Source organism: Pan troglodytes, chromosome 5 (genome assembly GCF_028858775.2).
Source record: "Pan troglodytes isolate AG18354 chromosome 5, NHGRI_mPanTro3-v2.0_pri, whole genome shotgun sequence".
Taxonomy (NCBI): Eukaryota; Metazoa; Chordata; class Mammalia; order Primates; family Hominidae; genus Pan; species Pan troglodytes.
In genome coordinates this window covers 75,711,712-75,729,105 of record NC_072403.2, presented here as the reverse complement: position 1 = coordinate 75,729,105, position 17,394 = coordinate 75,711,712, and the positions used below count along the sequence as shown (strand labels likewise).

Below are 17,394 nucleotides of genomic sequence, written 5' to 3'. Positions count from 1 at the left end.
GGACATTTGTATAATAGGAAACTACTGAGAAATAAAAATAAGTGAACTATAAATATAAACAACACTTGGATGAATCTCAAAGATATGCTGAGTGAAAGAAGTCAACTTAAATAATTCATGTAATGTATGATACTTTTATATAATGTTCTTGAAAAGTCAAACTATAATGACAAAGAACAGATGAGTGATTGGTAGGGTTTGGAGTGAGGGAGAGTGTGGCTGCACAGGGATAGTGTGAAGGAAGTTTTGGTGTGAATGGAAATGTTTTGTATCCTAATTAAAACGGTGATTACAAAAATCTTTATGTGTAAAGATTCACAGAACTCTGCACACACACAAAATCAATTTTGGGTATGCTCCTTTAAAAAGTTAAATTTAAGTCTTTACATTGAACAATAACTGGAAGTAGAAATATTAGAATTCTATTTATTATTTATAGTATATTTTATTATTTGTAGTGTATTATTTACAGTATATTTTCTCTTAGGATTGTGTATGTCTTTACTACAACATACAAGCAACTGTTGAAATATTCCATTATTATTTTCACTGTGTTTTGATGTCACACCATTACTCTTAAATTTTACAGGAACTTGAATGTCTATAATTTCATAGTCATTAAATTTAAAACTGTTCATTCTCTCACAATAGATATTTAAAATTGTGAGTTATATGGCTTACATTTTAAATATGTATACTTTTTATGGTTCTTAATATGTGTTGTCAATGTGTCAAATTTTTAACATGTACACATTTCATTCTCATTATATTTACATTTTATTTGGCTGAATTTTTTTCTATACTTCAATAATCAAGCTTGTTCTCTTGATTTCCAAGGTATTCAAAATAATATTATTTCATGGAAAATTTCTTTTCTCACATGGATAACTGGAGAAGACATTTAACTGGCTTTCCTGCTTCTATTCCTGCCCTCATCTCTGCCGTATTTCCCTCTCACCACAGCAGTCAGAATGACTGTTTCCAAACATGTCAGACCTTGTTACCCCTCTGCTCAAAACTCTGCAGTAGCTCCCCATTTCAGGGTCAAAATTAAAGTCTTTCAGATGGTCTCTGAGGTTCTGACTCTTACTTGCTTATCTGACATAATTCTCTATTATTACCACTCTTTAAATTGCACCCCTGACACACTCCTGGTTGTGCACTAGCTGTTTCTTTTGTCTACAACTTTATTTCCCAAACAATTGTCACTGTTCATTGCCTGACACCCCCAAATATTAGATGAAATATCACTTTCTCAATGAGATTTCTTCTAATCACCTTGTAAACAATTGATATAAAATTGGTAAACCTATTCTCTTAGCATTTGCTGATTTTCTCATATTGTTTTACTGTTTTCTATTTTTATTAACCTATCATATATTAACATAAAATTATTTATATTTCCAAGTACCTAATACAGTGCTTGACATATAGAAGGTGATCAATACATATTTGTTCAATGCCAGAGAATAATTTATAAATTAATTTGTGCAAGAAGTATTTTATGTATGCATATAAAAATAATAATTCATGATCAAATATTGCTTGATGTGTTTATTTAAAAAAATATGGTTTGTCTCCTTAAAATATTTGTCAGGAAAATAAACGTTGAATTTAAAATAAAATATAATTATGTAAATGACAACTCAGTCTTGAACATTGAGATATACTTCAAGTTCCCTCTTGACCCATTTATGCCTAGTGTTCCATTATTGGAGTGCTAAGCATGTGGGAGTTATTTATATTCTATTGCTCAAGGTCATCACCAAGGTCTGACTGCAAAAATTCAAAAAATTGCAACCTCAGGCATAAATGGGTTAACTGTGATGGTATATAATTTTAATATATTGTGATACTATATACTTTTAATATATTTAATTTCATACAAATGTATGATTTGGTGCTTTTATCTTTATCCTAAACAAAAATCTACCTATTTTCTTTTTTCAAATTTCAGTTATGTTTTCAATTTTCTTCTATCTATTGGATTCCGATAAATGGATGTAAATTGTCATGTAGTCTAACCTTATGCAATTACGCGGTCCCCAGTTAATGCAGAGATCATTCAAAAGTATACACATTGATGCATTTTAATTGTTATTTTGTACATACAACCAAGATCACAGGAGACACAGGAGATAAGAAGCAAAGAAGACTTTTTGGATACAGTTTGTAAGATTAGATATACAACTACAGGGGGTAGATATTTCTAATATTTATCTTGGCTGTCCCATGAAGGTAGTTAAATTTTGTTTACTACAGAATAGCAAATTACACTGTCTGGCTTAAAGAATGTCTGAGTTGTAGTGCATGATAAGATATCTCCCAAATTATGTCAAATATATCTGTGAAAACTGAAAATAAGACCAAAGTTTGTAATACAACTAAATGCCAAAGTTGAATCTCTACCAACATCAAAGTTAATGTAATCAATATACAAATATTTTGTCTTCTCATCATCTAAAAGAAAGTAAAAAGTTTCATCATCCGTCTACATGCCACCTTTTAATAAATTGGAGCCCTATCTCCTCTAAACCATCTCCTCTCCCCAGTCGTTTTGCATCTATTCTGAAACAGCAACTCCATATGATACTCCAAGTGAGCATACAGGAGAGAGTCTGGAAACTTCGGTTTTTCATGCTTCCATTGATTCAGAGCATAGAAGCAGAATCCACCACAGTAGACTAGAGAATCTGTAGATGTTCAACAAGAACCAATGACTAGGTTGGAAACTTACCTTGTGTTCCACGTGTGGGACTGAGAAATTTATTTTGCCATTACTCAGTGAAGAGAGATGAGGCTTAAAGGTATCCACATGACCTAATTACTAAAAATTTCTGAATTGGGGTAGCTTTCACTTCTTTAAGTAGTGTTGAAAAAACAAACAGCAATATTTATAGTTAGTTCTACAAAAATAGAGAATAGAACCATTGTTCTGAATACTGAAATAAAATATAATTTAGATAATAGTCTACTGCATTAATAAGAAAAACCTTTTGCCATATTCAAGAACATACAATGTCTATAAAATGAAAAGAGAAGAACACCAAGAGAGAAATAAATGAGATAAAAAGATAGCAGAAACCAGTTGTGGTGCTTCACGTCTGTAATTCCAGCACTTTGGGAGGCTGAAGAGGGAGGATCACATGAGGCCAGGAGTTTGAGGCCAGGAGTTTGAGGCCAGCCTGAGCAACATAATGGGACCTCATCTCCCCCCATTTTTTTTAATTAGCCAGGTGTGGTGATGCACACCTGCAGTGTTAGCTACTTCAGAACCTGAGGTGGGAAAATCACTTGAATCCAGGAGGTCCAGGTGGCAGTGAGCCACGATTGTGCCACTGTATTCCAGCCTGGGTGACAGAGTGAGGCTCTGTCACAAACAAACAAACAAACAAACAAACACCAACCAAACAAACAAAAAAGACAGATAATAGAATGAAATGGAAAAGAAGGGTAACATAAGTTAGAATTTATAGACAAATAAAAATTGGAATTAAATTTACATCAGAGTCAGAGAAAAGCACAATTAGCATTGAGATAAATAAATATATTTTTAAAATTCAAATTGGAGGAACTTTCTAATACCAAAACAAAATCAGGCCAGGCATGGTCGCTTACTCCCACTCTTGTAACTGCAGCACTTTAGGTGGCCAAGGCAGGAGGATCACTTGAGTCCAGGAGTTCACAACCAGCCTGGGCAACATCATGACACTCCAACTCTACAAAATTTTTTAAATCAGCTGAATGTGTTGGCTGATCCCAGCTACTCATGAGGTTGTGGTGGGAGGATCCCTTGAGGCTGGGAAATTGAGGCTGCAGTGAGCTGTGATTGTGCCACTGCCCCACAGCCTGGATGAAGAGTGAGACCCTGTATCAATCAATCAATCAATCAATCAATCAATAATAAATAAGAGAAAGAAAATTCTACAATTTTGAGAAAGAAGAAATGTTAATGGGACAGAGAATTAGAAAAACAATTTAGAAATTGCATTGCCCTCAGCAATATAAAATGTATAATAGTGTAACAAGTTTTAATAATTTTTCTAGATCATTATATTATAATGTATATATGATTTCAAATACCACCACTAAAACCAAGAATTGGAACTAAAAAAGGCATTGAGGTAATGGAAGCAGTAAATATAAGATAATATTTTCTTGAAGAATTTTGTATATACTGTTTTTATTAAGGGATTCAGTTAAAGAGATATTTCATTGTTGACACTTAGACCTAGAATATAAAATACGACATTAAGCAAATGAGTCAAAAGAAATAAATCCTCAAAAGAAAATATAATATGTACCATTTATTAGAAACAAATTCATTCAGGATAGTTACAAATAAAACCATGGGAGAATATGTTGGACAATGTATATTTCATATGAAATGGAAAAATTAAATTAATTCCCTTTAATATGAGGAACATTGTTAAAATTCTCACTGTTACAACCATTTACTACTGTCCTAGAGGTCTTGGTCAAACCAAAATGAAAAAAAAAAAGGAAATAAGAGATATTTGGAGATTGGAAAGATTTGGGGGTTGATCAAGGAAAACAGATGTGATGAAAAAAGACAGTAACGCACACACAAACTTCATTGAATGGCACTTGGACAGGGTTGCATGAGAAGGGACGTCTCTCTAACTTAAGACCTTCAGACACTAATTGTGAGGAGGCCACCATCCAGAAGAGAAGGAACACAAGGAAACTCCTGAGGTAAAAGGGAATCCGAGAGAGACTTACTTGTCCAAGTGATAACTAAGCAGCACCACGGAAAGTTTCTGGGTCAGAGAGCTCTTAAGGGCAGTAGCAGCTTAGGCTTTATCACCACAAAGCTCTAGCTCATCAATGCCCAGCAGATGCTATATGTAGTTTTACAGGTTATACAAAGTAGGCAGGCTCTAAATATTAGTTTGGTGCAAAAGTAATTCAGGTTTTTGCCATTGAAAGTAATGGCCAAAAACACAGTCACTTTTGCACCCACCTAATAGCTAAAAATCTTCTTGTTTGGAGTATTTTTAAAACCATTATGTATGTAAAAATTTTAATGTGGTACCAGCTGGCATTTGAGCTAACAGATATCAGCCTGTAGTGAAGAAATATCAATGTAGGGGCCAATATACAGAGGCCTTTTTGCCTCACTTATATAACAAAATTTAAAAATTGGAAGATAAGTTAGTTATTCTAACCATATGCAAAGAAACTGGATTATCTAGCAAGTAAATGCATAGAACAAATAGGTAAAATACTGAATGAATACAAGATTTCCACAAGGTTGCAGAATACAAGATTGATGCCCAACATTCAATGCCATTTCCTTACCAAAAGACTAACAGTTATAAAAAAAATCAGAAATAAGATATTATTCCCTAGAATGACAAAACTGATACACATGACTATTTAAACACACACACACACACACACACAAACACTCATACAAAACCCATATGAGAGAAACTATCATAATGAAGATTTAAAAATCTGAATAAATGAAGAGATATGTCACTTTATGAGATTTCATGAATTAACAGTATACTGTCTGTTCTCTCCAAATTATCCTATTAATTTAAGCCAAATTAAATTATATATTTAATAATGCTTAATAACATTACTTAAAAATACATAGGTAAAAAGGAGCCGCAAATGTAGGTTAACACTAGAAAATAATAGTGTGGGGGTAATTGTCCAGACAAAATAAAAATATATGACAGAATTATATTAAGAAGAATGTGTAGATTTTGATTATAGCTTTTCTTTTGATTAAAAAAAGCCACAGACAAAGATAATATATTAAGAGATATACCTAAAATGTCTCCAAACTAGAAGGGATTAATTACTATCATGCACACATTACTTTTGAAAATAAAGAATGCACATCACTGACTGTGGGAACTCCAATGCCCTGTTTGCTCCTTTCCCCAAAGTCTCAAACTAGACTCTCAGTGGTTTCCCTGTTGGGTTTATACCAGAGAAGAACTAAGGGCAGCTCAGGAAAATTAACCTCCTGAGCACTCCTATGACACTTTATCCTTAAAGGGAAAGTAACAAAAAGCTGTTTCCAGAACCTTAAACAGGGAATCATGGCAAGAGATGTTCTGATGCTTCTTCCTAATCAGAGCCGAAGCTACAAGAAGAGACAGTGACACATATAACTTATTTTTGCTGTTTTCTTTTTTCAAAGCCTTCTTCTCATGCTTTTTGGGCCAAGAATAGGGGAAATTTTATTCTTACTTCCTCTAGGACTTTGCTATTATTCCCACTAAGCTAGATTAGCTACTTTACATTTAGTTAAATAATATTATGCACAGTGAGGGAGAAGTCTATGACCTGGGTGCTTCGGGATGGACTTACAACATAACAGCCAGCCTTTTAAAGTTATTTATTTATTTATTTATTTATTTATTTATTTATTTATTTTTGTTGCATGGCCCTATTTTGCATGTCAGGAGCTGAATATAACCTCCTTTTTCATTATGACTCTTATGTATTCCAGCGTCCTTTTAAGTATTTGGGTGCCTTTGGTTAATTCGAACAAAAGTTACCTATTAAGGAAATCACAAATAAAAAACATATACCTTGATATACCTATGATTGCAAAGCAGTGTAAGTTTTATGGAAGCCCAATAGAAGGAGAATTCTGAGAGAGAAATTTCAGTTCTGGTGATTGTTACATTTCAAGAAAAACCAAAACTGAAACTCTATTCCACAGAAATGTCTCATTCATTTCTGTGAAGGATATCTTTAATGTCCTTCACAGATGTTAAAACTTTAAGATTCTATGAGATATGGCATCAGGAATATCTCACTCTTTTTAATATTTTATGTAGTCTCTACTTAAATACTTTTCTTTACTTCTTTGATCTAATGAATTTTTCTGTGAAACAAAGAAGAAATCAAAGTTCAAATTCACCTCTAGGGTTGCCAGATAATATATATCGTACACTATTAAATTTGAATTGCTGATAGAACAATATTTTTCAGTATAAGTATTTCCCATTCAAGATATGAGATATAATAATACATCCATTCCTTTTCTGAAATTCAAATTTAACTGGACTTTTTTCTATTTTTATTTGCCAATTCTAGCGACCTTATGTAATACATCAAATTTTATGAGTTCATAAACTTTGTTAATCATGAAATTGGAAGAAGTATGGTAACAACCAATTTTTTGACATGTAATATCATAAGTAGTTCAAACTGAAAAAGTTTAAAACAACATTTTTATTTCAGTGAAATTCTTTCAGTTATACTTTTGAATCTTCATAAAAAATATTTTCAGTCTGGTAAATATACATAGATATGTATTTCTTTTCCATTAAAATTTTTAAGGACATAATGTTTTCATATATTCTTTTATCAAATATTTTAGGTCAGTGAATCTAAAAATAGGATCAAAACTCAATGTATGAAAGAAAATGTATACACCTTCAAATCTATGAGTCACATGAACTTCACCAAAATCAAATGTTGTTTTTCTTTTAAAATTATTCTTCTCTGTATTTTTTATTTCTTTAATTTTCTTGAAAATTTGTATTGTTCAAGAAAGAGGGACAGTTTGCCATTAGTACTGGTGAATACCATTCAGCTCTTTTTTTTTAGTCACAAAAAGCCAGAGGAATTCAAACTTCAACACATCTCTCACTATCCTCAAAAAACTTTCTTCCTCAGCTATACATAGGCATCTATTCTGCCAAGCATCTGTTGAGGAAATGATGTAAGTAAATTTCCAAAGATTTTAAGTCCCTAGCTTTAGCCTAAGTATAGCAATTGCCAGATTGCACTGTGACTTAAAATCATATCAAAGAAAAATGCACAAGCTTCCTCCACATGGCATTTTAAATTTTATGTATGGCTTTTAAAAATTGTCTATATAAGAGATTAGATACAAAATAATACTTTCTCAGGAAAAGGATGTTTCTAGAGGAGTTTATGATAATACCATCTTCCTTAAAATGTGCTTACTTTAAAGGACGGATAGCAAGCAAGAGAAGAGTATATGCCAGCAATTAAAATATTGTCTCCAACTGAGCATCAAGGAGAAAAATATGCTGATGGCATTAATGTTTAAAAACATTCCTTTTACTGCAAGTAAGGTATAGACTTAAGAAATTTTTAAACTCATGAAAGCCTTCTGAGCTTTCTTTTCTCTAATTAATGGGTGCAATGGGAAGTAAAGTGGCAAATACTATTTGGTATCATTCTGAAGATTAAATGTAAATAATGCATAAAATACAATGAACACATTGCCCAACATGTAGCAAGTACTCAATAAATAGAACTTATTATTATTTTTAATTCAATTTTAATTTAATATATTAGATTGGTTTTAAAATTTATGAAGCTAGATGTCCTTGATGCAGTCTGACCAATCTAAATATACATTCTAATATTTTTGCATTAAAAGCAATATTCATTAATCAAGAATACAATATATTGTCACTAACCATTCTATACAATAGATATCACATTTAAACGTTAAATGATTACATATGGCTAGTACTGTGTTAGCCAGTCCAAAGACATGAAAATAATCTGAAATTTTTAAGTAACTGAGCTGATAGAAAGACTGATGATTATATGATAGTACTATAATCAAAGAGAGCTAACTGTAAATCTCTGGAATTTGACATGTCATCCACATTAATGTATAAGTTGTTAAGTGTGATACCAAGAAGAGAAATTGTTACCTACACGCCAAAGTCACTTAAGAAGATGGATGTGGATATAGTGTTTAGTTCTAAAATTAAAGGTGAAGCTATAAAAAAAGGATGGCTTGGGAGGCTGAGGAGGGCAGATCATGAGGTCAGGAGTTTGAGGCCAGCCTGTTCAATACAGTGAAACCCTGTCTCTACTAACAATACAAAAATTAGCTGGGCGTGGTGGCACGCACCTGTAATCCCAACTACTTGGGAGACTGAGGCAGGAGAATCGCTTGAACCCAGGAGGCAGAGGTTGCAGTGAGCTGAGATCGCGCCACTGCACTCCAGCCTGGGTGACAGAGCACGACGCCGTCTCAAAAAACAAACAAACAAAAACGAAAAAAAAAGGATGGCATAGAATGTTTACAAAAGCACCAGCCTGGGCAACATAGTAAGACCTCATCTTTACAAAAAAAAAAAAAAAATTGTCAGGTTTGGTAGGGTGCCTGTGGTCCCAGCTACACAATGGCTGAAGTGGGAGGATTACTTGAGCCCAAGAGGTTGAGGCTGCTGTGGGTTGACATCACATCACTGCACTCTAGCCTGGGCAACAAAGTGAGACCCTGTTTTAAAAACAAAAACAAAAAAAAGGAGTTTATAAAATCAACTAATAAAATAAAGATAAATGACGATGAATTCTGGGATTGTATATTATATTAGTACAAGAGAGTAAAACCAATGATTTTCAGATCTTGGACAACTTGCTTAGCATATCACAACCAGCTTTTCACTAACTCCTGCTTTGACATCATTGTAATTTATGTTGACGTAATTGAAAATTCAGAATATGACCTCATTACCTCTGTAGCCAGAGCCATTAGAAAGAAAAATATTCCTTACTGTAAAATAAATGATATGGAAAATACTAGTTGACTATTTTTTCTCTTCTATGAATCATAATTATTTGTATTCTTGTTCACAATAGAAATCATGTGATTATGTAAATTACCATTACTATTCTATTTCTAATAAAATATTTTAAGATATTTTAACCTTAAGATAACATGGTATTGTCATGTTAAACTATATTTCATAATATTTTTCATGGCATTATCCTTTTAAATGAGACATATTTGAAAACTAAATATAGAACCTAAATGGGAGAAGAAATTTGGATAGATTATGCTATGTTTTATAGTGTTAAACTCTTCTATATATAGTTTATATGAAGATGATTGCATTTGTTCATCTTGCTTTAATTCATATTACTCAGTGCCTGAATAAACAGTACATTTTTTTATGGACACAAACTAACATCATATTGTCAGTTTCCATGCACTTTGAAGGGGATCATGTGATACACTGCAATATGTATTTGTTTAATTACTTCTCAAAAACGAAATCATAGAGTTGGAAGATCCATATAAAGAAGTGTGTACCAATGTTGAAGATGAAATGTAATTATAACAAAATATTTTGTAAGTCTGAAAGCCATTTATGTCTGGTAAACATAACCATCATGGAAGAATATGGGTATGTTTGGCAGATCCATGTTTTCTCTTGGAAGGCAGTACGTTATGATGATCACAAAACGGGAGATGTTTTATAATTATTTTGCAAATTATATTTTCAATATCTACACTAAAATGTCAGATACATATTCTTATGGAAAAGTTTGTGGAACAAATTTAACTTAAAAATTTTTTAATGTAAGCAGTTACAAATTTGATGAGCTTTTGAATAACATGCCTTGAATTTCCTGAACAACTCTTCATTATGACTTACAAATTATTTGGAATTCACTAGAGTATAGGATTCAATAATATAGCACATAAACAGAAATATAAAGTGTCTTATTTGTACAAAAATGTGATTTTACTGACAGGAAAAATTTACAGATGAGATAAAGTTCAAAAGAGAGGAAGTCAAACACTAAACTACATATATTTGTGTATTTGAGAGCCATCACTCCATCTCATTAACTGGTTTATGTATTTAGGCATATTTTATTTAAAACTCACTATTTTTCTTACTTAATTCCTAGGTTGGTTCTTGTAAATATTGTCTTTATAAAATTGTTTCTCTCTTAAGATTTATTTTTTTTAATAATATGCTCTTAGTTGGTATATCCCCTCTTGTGGGTCCAAACTCCTAAGGTCCCTAGGTTACTGTGTCAATACCTAAGAAAAGATGGAAATAATGTATTGGCAGTAGTGCTGAGACTAGAGGCCACTGTATTTTTAAAGCTATAAAAAATGTTGGGATTTCCACCAACTGTGGTCAGTAACTGTGACACCTGGGTTTTGATTAATTACTAAAGAACAAAAATTTATGCAAGAGAAAACCAATAATTAATAATTTGGTACTATCTAGATGCTAAGCACAATATTTATATTTTAGATACAAGATCTAACTAAACTTCAGAATAATTCTCTTTTTTGTTTTTTACTCAACTACTGCACATGAAAAAATTTAGCTTCAGAAAAGTTAAATGTTTTGGACAAGATTAATAAATAGTAGATATGGGGTGACATTGAAGTCCTTGAACTTCAAAAGAAATATTTTCCCAGCAAATAAAATTTCCTCCACAGGAAAAACAACAATGTTGGTTATGGGATTTTTGTCTCAAAAAAAAAAAAAAAAAAAGGAAATGTAGAATGATTCAGAAAGTGAGAGAACTAGAAGTGTAACAAGGCCCAGTGTTTTTTAGAGTAATGATGAGGTTCTTGGCACTTTTGTGGATGAGTTGCTACATTAAAGTGGTTGTGATTTTCCTTGCAGTTAAGGAGACCAAAAAATTTGAAGTAAGATTTTAAAATACTGATGATAAGTTTTGTATTTGAAAAGAAAGACTATCAAGTAGGTGTATCCATCAATTAGGAGAAACCAAGAAGACAGTAAATGACAAAGCTAAAAGCAGTAGCAAAGCTGATATAAGGTGACATGGAGCTCAAAGAAGAAGCAGATTTTGAATAATATGTGTAAAGCAATAGTTTCATAAATGCAATTGTTAGCTTAGAGAAAGTAATAATGACCCCCATGGGGAATGGTATATGGTAGAATGCTTAGCTTTCTATGATTCTATAGCAAACTGCAGAAAGAGAAAAAAGAACTTGTGGTGTGGTAGCCTATCAAAAATATCTTCAGCAAAATTTCCAACCAAAATTGGTCTTACAGACCTTTCTCTACCCCTTTATCCTAAATGAGCTTCTATAAAATCCTCAGCAAATATAATATACAGAGAATGACAATGTATGATTTCTGAAGATGTCATAAAAGTTAATACAGCTCATTGTCTCTATTGAAGCTTATTGTGGAATTTAGTACCATGTATAAGGAAGCCAATGCCATGTAGAAAGTCAGTATGTAAGTCTTCCAACAGATAGCATCAGCAACATCTAAGCCAATGGCTGGCATCAACTTCCAGATTTGGGAGGAAGCAATCTTTAGATAATTCTAGCACCCAGTCTTTGCAATGACAATGATCAGAGCAAAATCAAAATAAAATTGCTGATTTATGAAAATAAATGTTGTCATTGTTTTAAACCACTTAATTTAGGGTTAGTTTATTACACAGAAACAGATGACCAGTAAAAACTTTGAGTAGTGAAGATGAAAGAGCACTAAGAATTAAAAGTGCTGAAAGAACTGGAAGTGAACGACAGAGGAGGAAAAGTTAGGAAAGAAATGAGAGCTCCGGAGAATGTAAAAAACAGAGAGACTTGCATTTTGGCTGAGGATAAGAAGAACATAGATCAAAGGTACAGAGAAAAAATATGCTTGTAATATATACTAAAATCTCAGAGTTTCAGCTATTGATAAAAGTCAGATTTTTTCAGACAAAAGTATTTTATCAGCATTCAAAATAAATTACTCAGAAAATTATAGTGTCTCTTGTGGGAAAACTAACCACCTCCTAGTCCAACTGTCATATATATATATATAGCACTTAATGGTTATTGTATTTATTTTCTCATAGTTAAAATCACTGAAGGCCATCTTTGTATGAAAACATTGTACAGAGTTCAAAACACTAAAAATACACAAGTAGTTCTTGGTTTTGGGTCATAAAAACAAACTACATTAGGTGAGATAAAGGAGCTACTGCTTTTCATTTATTCAATAATAAGCACATTGAATCTTTCTAGCATTGGTCTTTATATATACCCAGTGGAACAATGTTTATTAATAATATTTTGAAATTTTAAAATAAACTGAAAATTCAAAATTATAGGCTAAATTTACACATAATGCTATACTAATAAAATTCTGTGTGGTCAAGGATATTTATTTGAAAATAATTTTAGTTAATGATAAGTAGCCAGATCATTACTTTTCTATGAAAAAATTCTGAAAAGTATAAGAAGGCACCATTTTCAAATTAACATCTGGGATTTACTCAGAAAGTCATTGGTCAATAACTGTTTTAAAATAACTGAAATAAAAATCATCTGACATATGTTGTTTACCTTACCTAAAGTATATACTCATTTTATAAATGAGACAGACAGACAGACAGACACACACACACACACACACACACACACACACAGAGACAGAGAGAGAGAGAGAGAGGGAGAGAGAGAGAGAGAGAGAAAGAGAGACATTAGCAGTTTTCCCAGCTTTCTCTTCATGGAGTAATTAAATTTACTCCATTTTTAAAATCTTAGACTCAGAAAATAATAAATAAGGAATATTACAGAACCGATTACATGATTTCAGTAAGCCAAAAATGATGTTCACTCTGTATTTCTTACTATCTCAATGATATTCTTCATTATACAAGTATAACACCTCTTAAGAGCAATTATTTAAGTAAAATTTTGTCAGGGAGAAGATATGAGGATTACTCTCTTATTAAAAAAAAAATTTTTTAAAAAGTAACTTGCCAAAAAAAGGCATGATTGAATTAGAGAAGCTCCCGTTTTTTGCGACCCTGCTCCTGAAGTGAAACCTTGGGTTCTAAACACCAAATGGTGGCCTCATCTGCCATGATGCATGATATTTGTTTTATCAAACAGAATAAACTCTGTTAAAGATGCTCCTTAAAAGCTCTAATTTCAATTATACCCTGCTATCAGAGTTGGTCTACCATAGATAGACTAACAAATACTAATAGAATAAAATCTAATGCATAAAGGACAGAAAAAGGAATTACATTTTTCCCCAAATTTACAAAATTGATTGCTCATTAAGATATTTATATGTACATCTTAATTTAATTCACTTATCTCAGATTATTTTTAAATTTGCTTTTAAACTTGATGGAAAATTCTCCTGAATTGTGGCATAATTTGAGTTCAAAATATATTAATTATTTCCAAATCTTTATCTTGAATCAGGAAATGTTCATTTATTACAAGCCATTTCTAAAACTGCTTTTCTTTTTTTGAGACAAAGTCTCGCTCTGTCACCAGGCTGAAGTGCAGTGTGGTGCGATCTCAGCTCACTGCAACCTCCACCTCCCAGGATCAAGTGATTCTCCTGCCTCAGCCTCCCGAGTAGCTGGGACTACAGGCGCGTGCCACCAGGCCCAGCTAATTTTTATATTTGTAGTAGAGATGGGGTTTCACCATGTTGGGCAGGATGGTCTCAATCTCTTGACCTTGTGATCCACTGGCCTCGGCCTCCCAAAGTGCTGGGATTACAGGCATGAGCCACAGTGGCCAGCCTAAAATTGCTTTTAAACCTATACAATAAGAATTTGATTGGGTTATTAAGGTAAGCCTGAATATGATTAAGTAGGTTGTAAAAATTTCGAATTTTTATTCACGCTAATCAAATCAACATTCTAAGAAATCCAGTATGGTATCTATTGAAAGGATGATGACACTTTAACAATTATGGTATTGTGCTTTTATAGCCAGCTTCTGAAACTGTAATATCACTGAGTAGCACAGACAAGATACAATAATAAGGTTACCCACAGAGAAAAGGTAAAATGCCTTGTAAATTTAACTTTTTAGATTTTCATTTTCAAGTTTTTGTACTAAATAAAAACTGAAGCCATATGTTCAGAAGTGTTCCTGTATCTGAAAAATAAGCTTATGGCATTTCCCCATAAAACACATTTCTAAGTCCCAAGATGGAGTAATTAGAGAGATGTTTCTACATGGAGTTCTATAAATTGTCACACCTGTTTAGTTGAACAAAGAATGAAAATATGCAGACTTCAACAGAATTCAAGAACTCATTAAAAGACTTACACTTTACCAGCAGAAATTACTTAATATAGGAAAAACGTCAGTCATTTTTCAGGCAGTCATGAAGTGATTTTTAAATCACTGAAAATGACAAATTAGAAGTGGAAAATTAGCACAATTATATAAGCAGTATTACTGCGATGTATAGAACATCTGCCACCAGTGATAGCCAATTCAACATTCTACAAGGGAAGCCAATTGACGCATTCAATATTACAAGGCTAAAGGCAGTTATTACATTTTTTTCACTTTTAAAACAAAGAAAGCAATCATGTAATTTTCAGTTAGTATAAAAATTGAATACACTCTGAGTCAAAAATAAGCAGGTATCATATTTTCCATATGGCCATTTGTAGCAAACCATACATTTCATTTTTAAGAAATGATATATTTTTCAATCTTTTTTCTGTGTGTTAATAAAACATGGAGAGAAAGCTGTGATTCTTTTCGTTCTACACATGGCCATAAGAATGTCAGTACTCAAATATAACTCTGTGATTTCAGACTAAAAAATTGTGTCATACCTATTTTCAAATATGTCTGTCAGAAGAGAATGATAATACTTTGAACTTCTTTTAAGATTAAGAACATCCCCACATCTCATATTCTCCTGATTATCAAATATTTATTCAATACCTTATATGTGCTGTAAAATAGGGCTGTAAATTTGAATCGATCACAGGCTTTGCTGTCAAGAACTTTGCAAATCAGTAGGAGGAGTAAAGGAAGTGGATTTTTGCAGAAGTGAAGGAGAAGGAGAGAGACTTCATTCTAGAGAAGATATAATATATGAATGACAGCAGAGAAAATATGAATGTATATGGCTTGTTTATGACACAATCACTAAGACTAGTTGATTAGAGCAAACGACTGGTTAAGAAAATATTGAAAAATGCTTATAAAAGTAGATAGACATAAATTACATAAACACCTGAATGCCATAAAAAGGATACTGGATTTCGCTATATTCACAAAATGGTGGACATAAAATTGAATGAGAAGTTGTTATGCCAAACAATAACAAAAGTAGCAAAAGCTAAAATTAATTATGTGCTTACCAAGTATTTTACATGAATTGGTTCATTTAGTCTTAAGAAAAACACATGAAAGATGCTACTCAATTCTCTTTCCCCTTAAAGTCACCCTCTTGACAGTGCTCCATTTACTGGTTTCCTCATTTATATTAGTGAATTTCATTTTTAAACAATTACCAAATTATAGTGAAGTCAGGACCACTTTACAAGAAATTGATCTTTACGCCTAATTATACATAATTGATTTTAGTTAAATATCCCAAATTACTGTTTCTACTTGGAAGGGCCCTGTTTAGAACCACTGAAGAGTTGCTTGTTTCACTGAAAACACAGAAAAGTTCTTAAAATTAAAAAGAAAAAGAGAGAGAGAAAGCCACATTGACATTTGCTATTCTGTGTTGGTGGTGTCGCTTTTTTCAGATGAACTCTCTCACTGAAAACTACAAAAATTCTGTATAAAAACACACAGAAATCTGCAAAGTCCTTTAAGAACGAACAAAACCAGGCAAAAATAGAATGCATGAGTAAACGCAGAAATTTATCCAACGAAATTATCTAATCTGTAGAATAGTGAGAGGACCACAAATGGTTGAACTAAAATGAATTGAGCCTCAGTGACCAGTAGGAGAATTCTTAATCTACCATACGTGTAACTGTAGAAGGAAAGGAAGGAGACATTTTGGCAAATAACTCCTTGGCATATATTTGGCAAATATCAAAAGAGGCTGAATTAAAATTCTGGTAGAATTTTTAAAATAAATTGACAAGTGGATTCTAAGATTTATATGTATATGCAAAGGATCTAGAATAGTCAGAACAATCTTAATAAAGACTAAGAAACTGGAAGATTTGTTTTATAGAACCTCAAATTTGATATAAATATACACTAACCAAGAAACACTAGTATTGGCTAAGGAAATAAAAATAGACCAATAGAACAGAGATTACAGAACTAGACATACACACATATATATTTAATTTATTTATGATAAGATCTCAAGCAAATCTATGGGTAAAAGGAAGTTGCCACATGGTGCTAAACTGTATTTCCATATATTAAAAAATTAAACCAACCTTCTATGAAATGTAAAAATTAACTGAGTGGATTATAAACCTAAACAGAGGACTAAAACTGTAAGTCTTCTAGAAGAACGCATTGGATAAATTCTTTGGGATTTTGGAACATGCAAATGTTTCATAAAGAAGGCACAAAACATACAAAATGTGTTTTAAAATGATAAATTTATTTTATTAACATTGAAAACGTTTGCTCATCAAAGTACATGGAAAAAAATTTTAAAGTATGCTGGGTGTGGTGGCTCACACCTGTAATCCCAGCACTTGGGGAGGCCAAGGCAGGTGGATCAGGAGGTCAGGAGATGGAGACCATTCCGGCCAACATGGTGAAATCCTGTCTCTACTAAAAATACAAAAAAAAAAAAAAAAAAAAAATTAGTTGTGCATGGTGGCACGTGCCTGTAGTCCCAGCTACTTGGGAGGCTGAGGTAGGAGAAT

At 32.4% G+C, this 17,394-nt stretch overlaps 1 protein-coding gene across 7 annotated transcripts in view; it reads right to left on the bottom strand.

Moving 5' to 3' along the window:
- The window catches only part of LOC129144276 (protein eyes shut homolog), a 378,386-nt gene that overhangs the window by 140,062 nt on the left and 220,930 nt on the right, over positions 1 to 17,394 (bottom strand). The window lies entirely within an intron of this gene.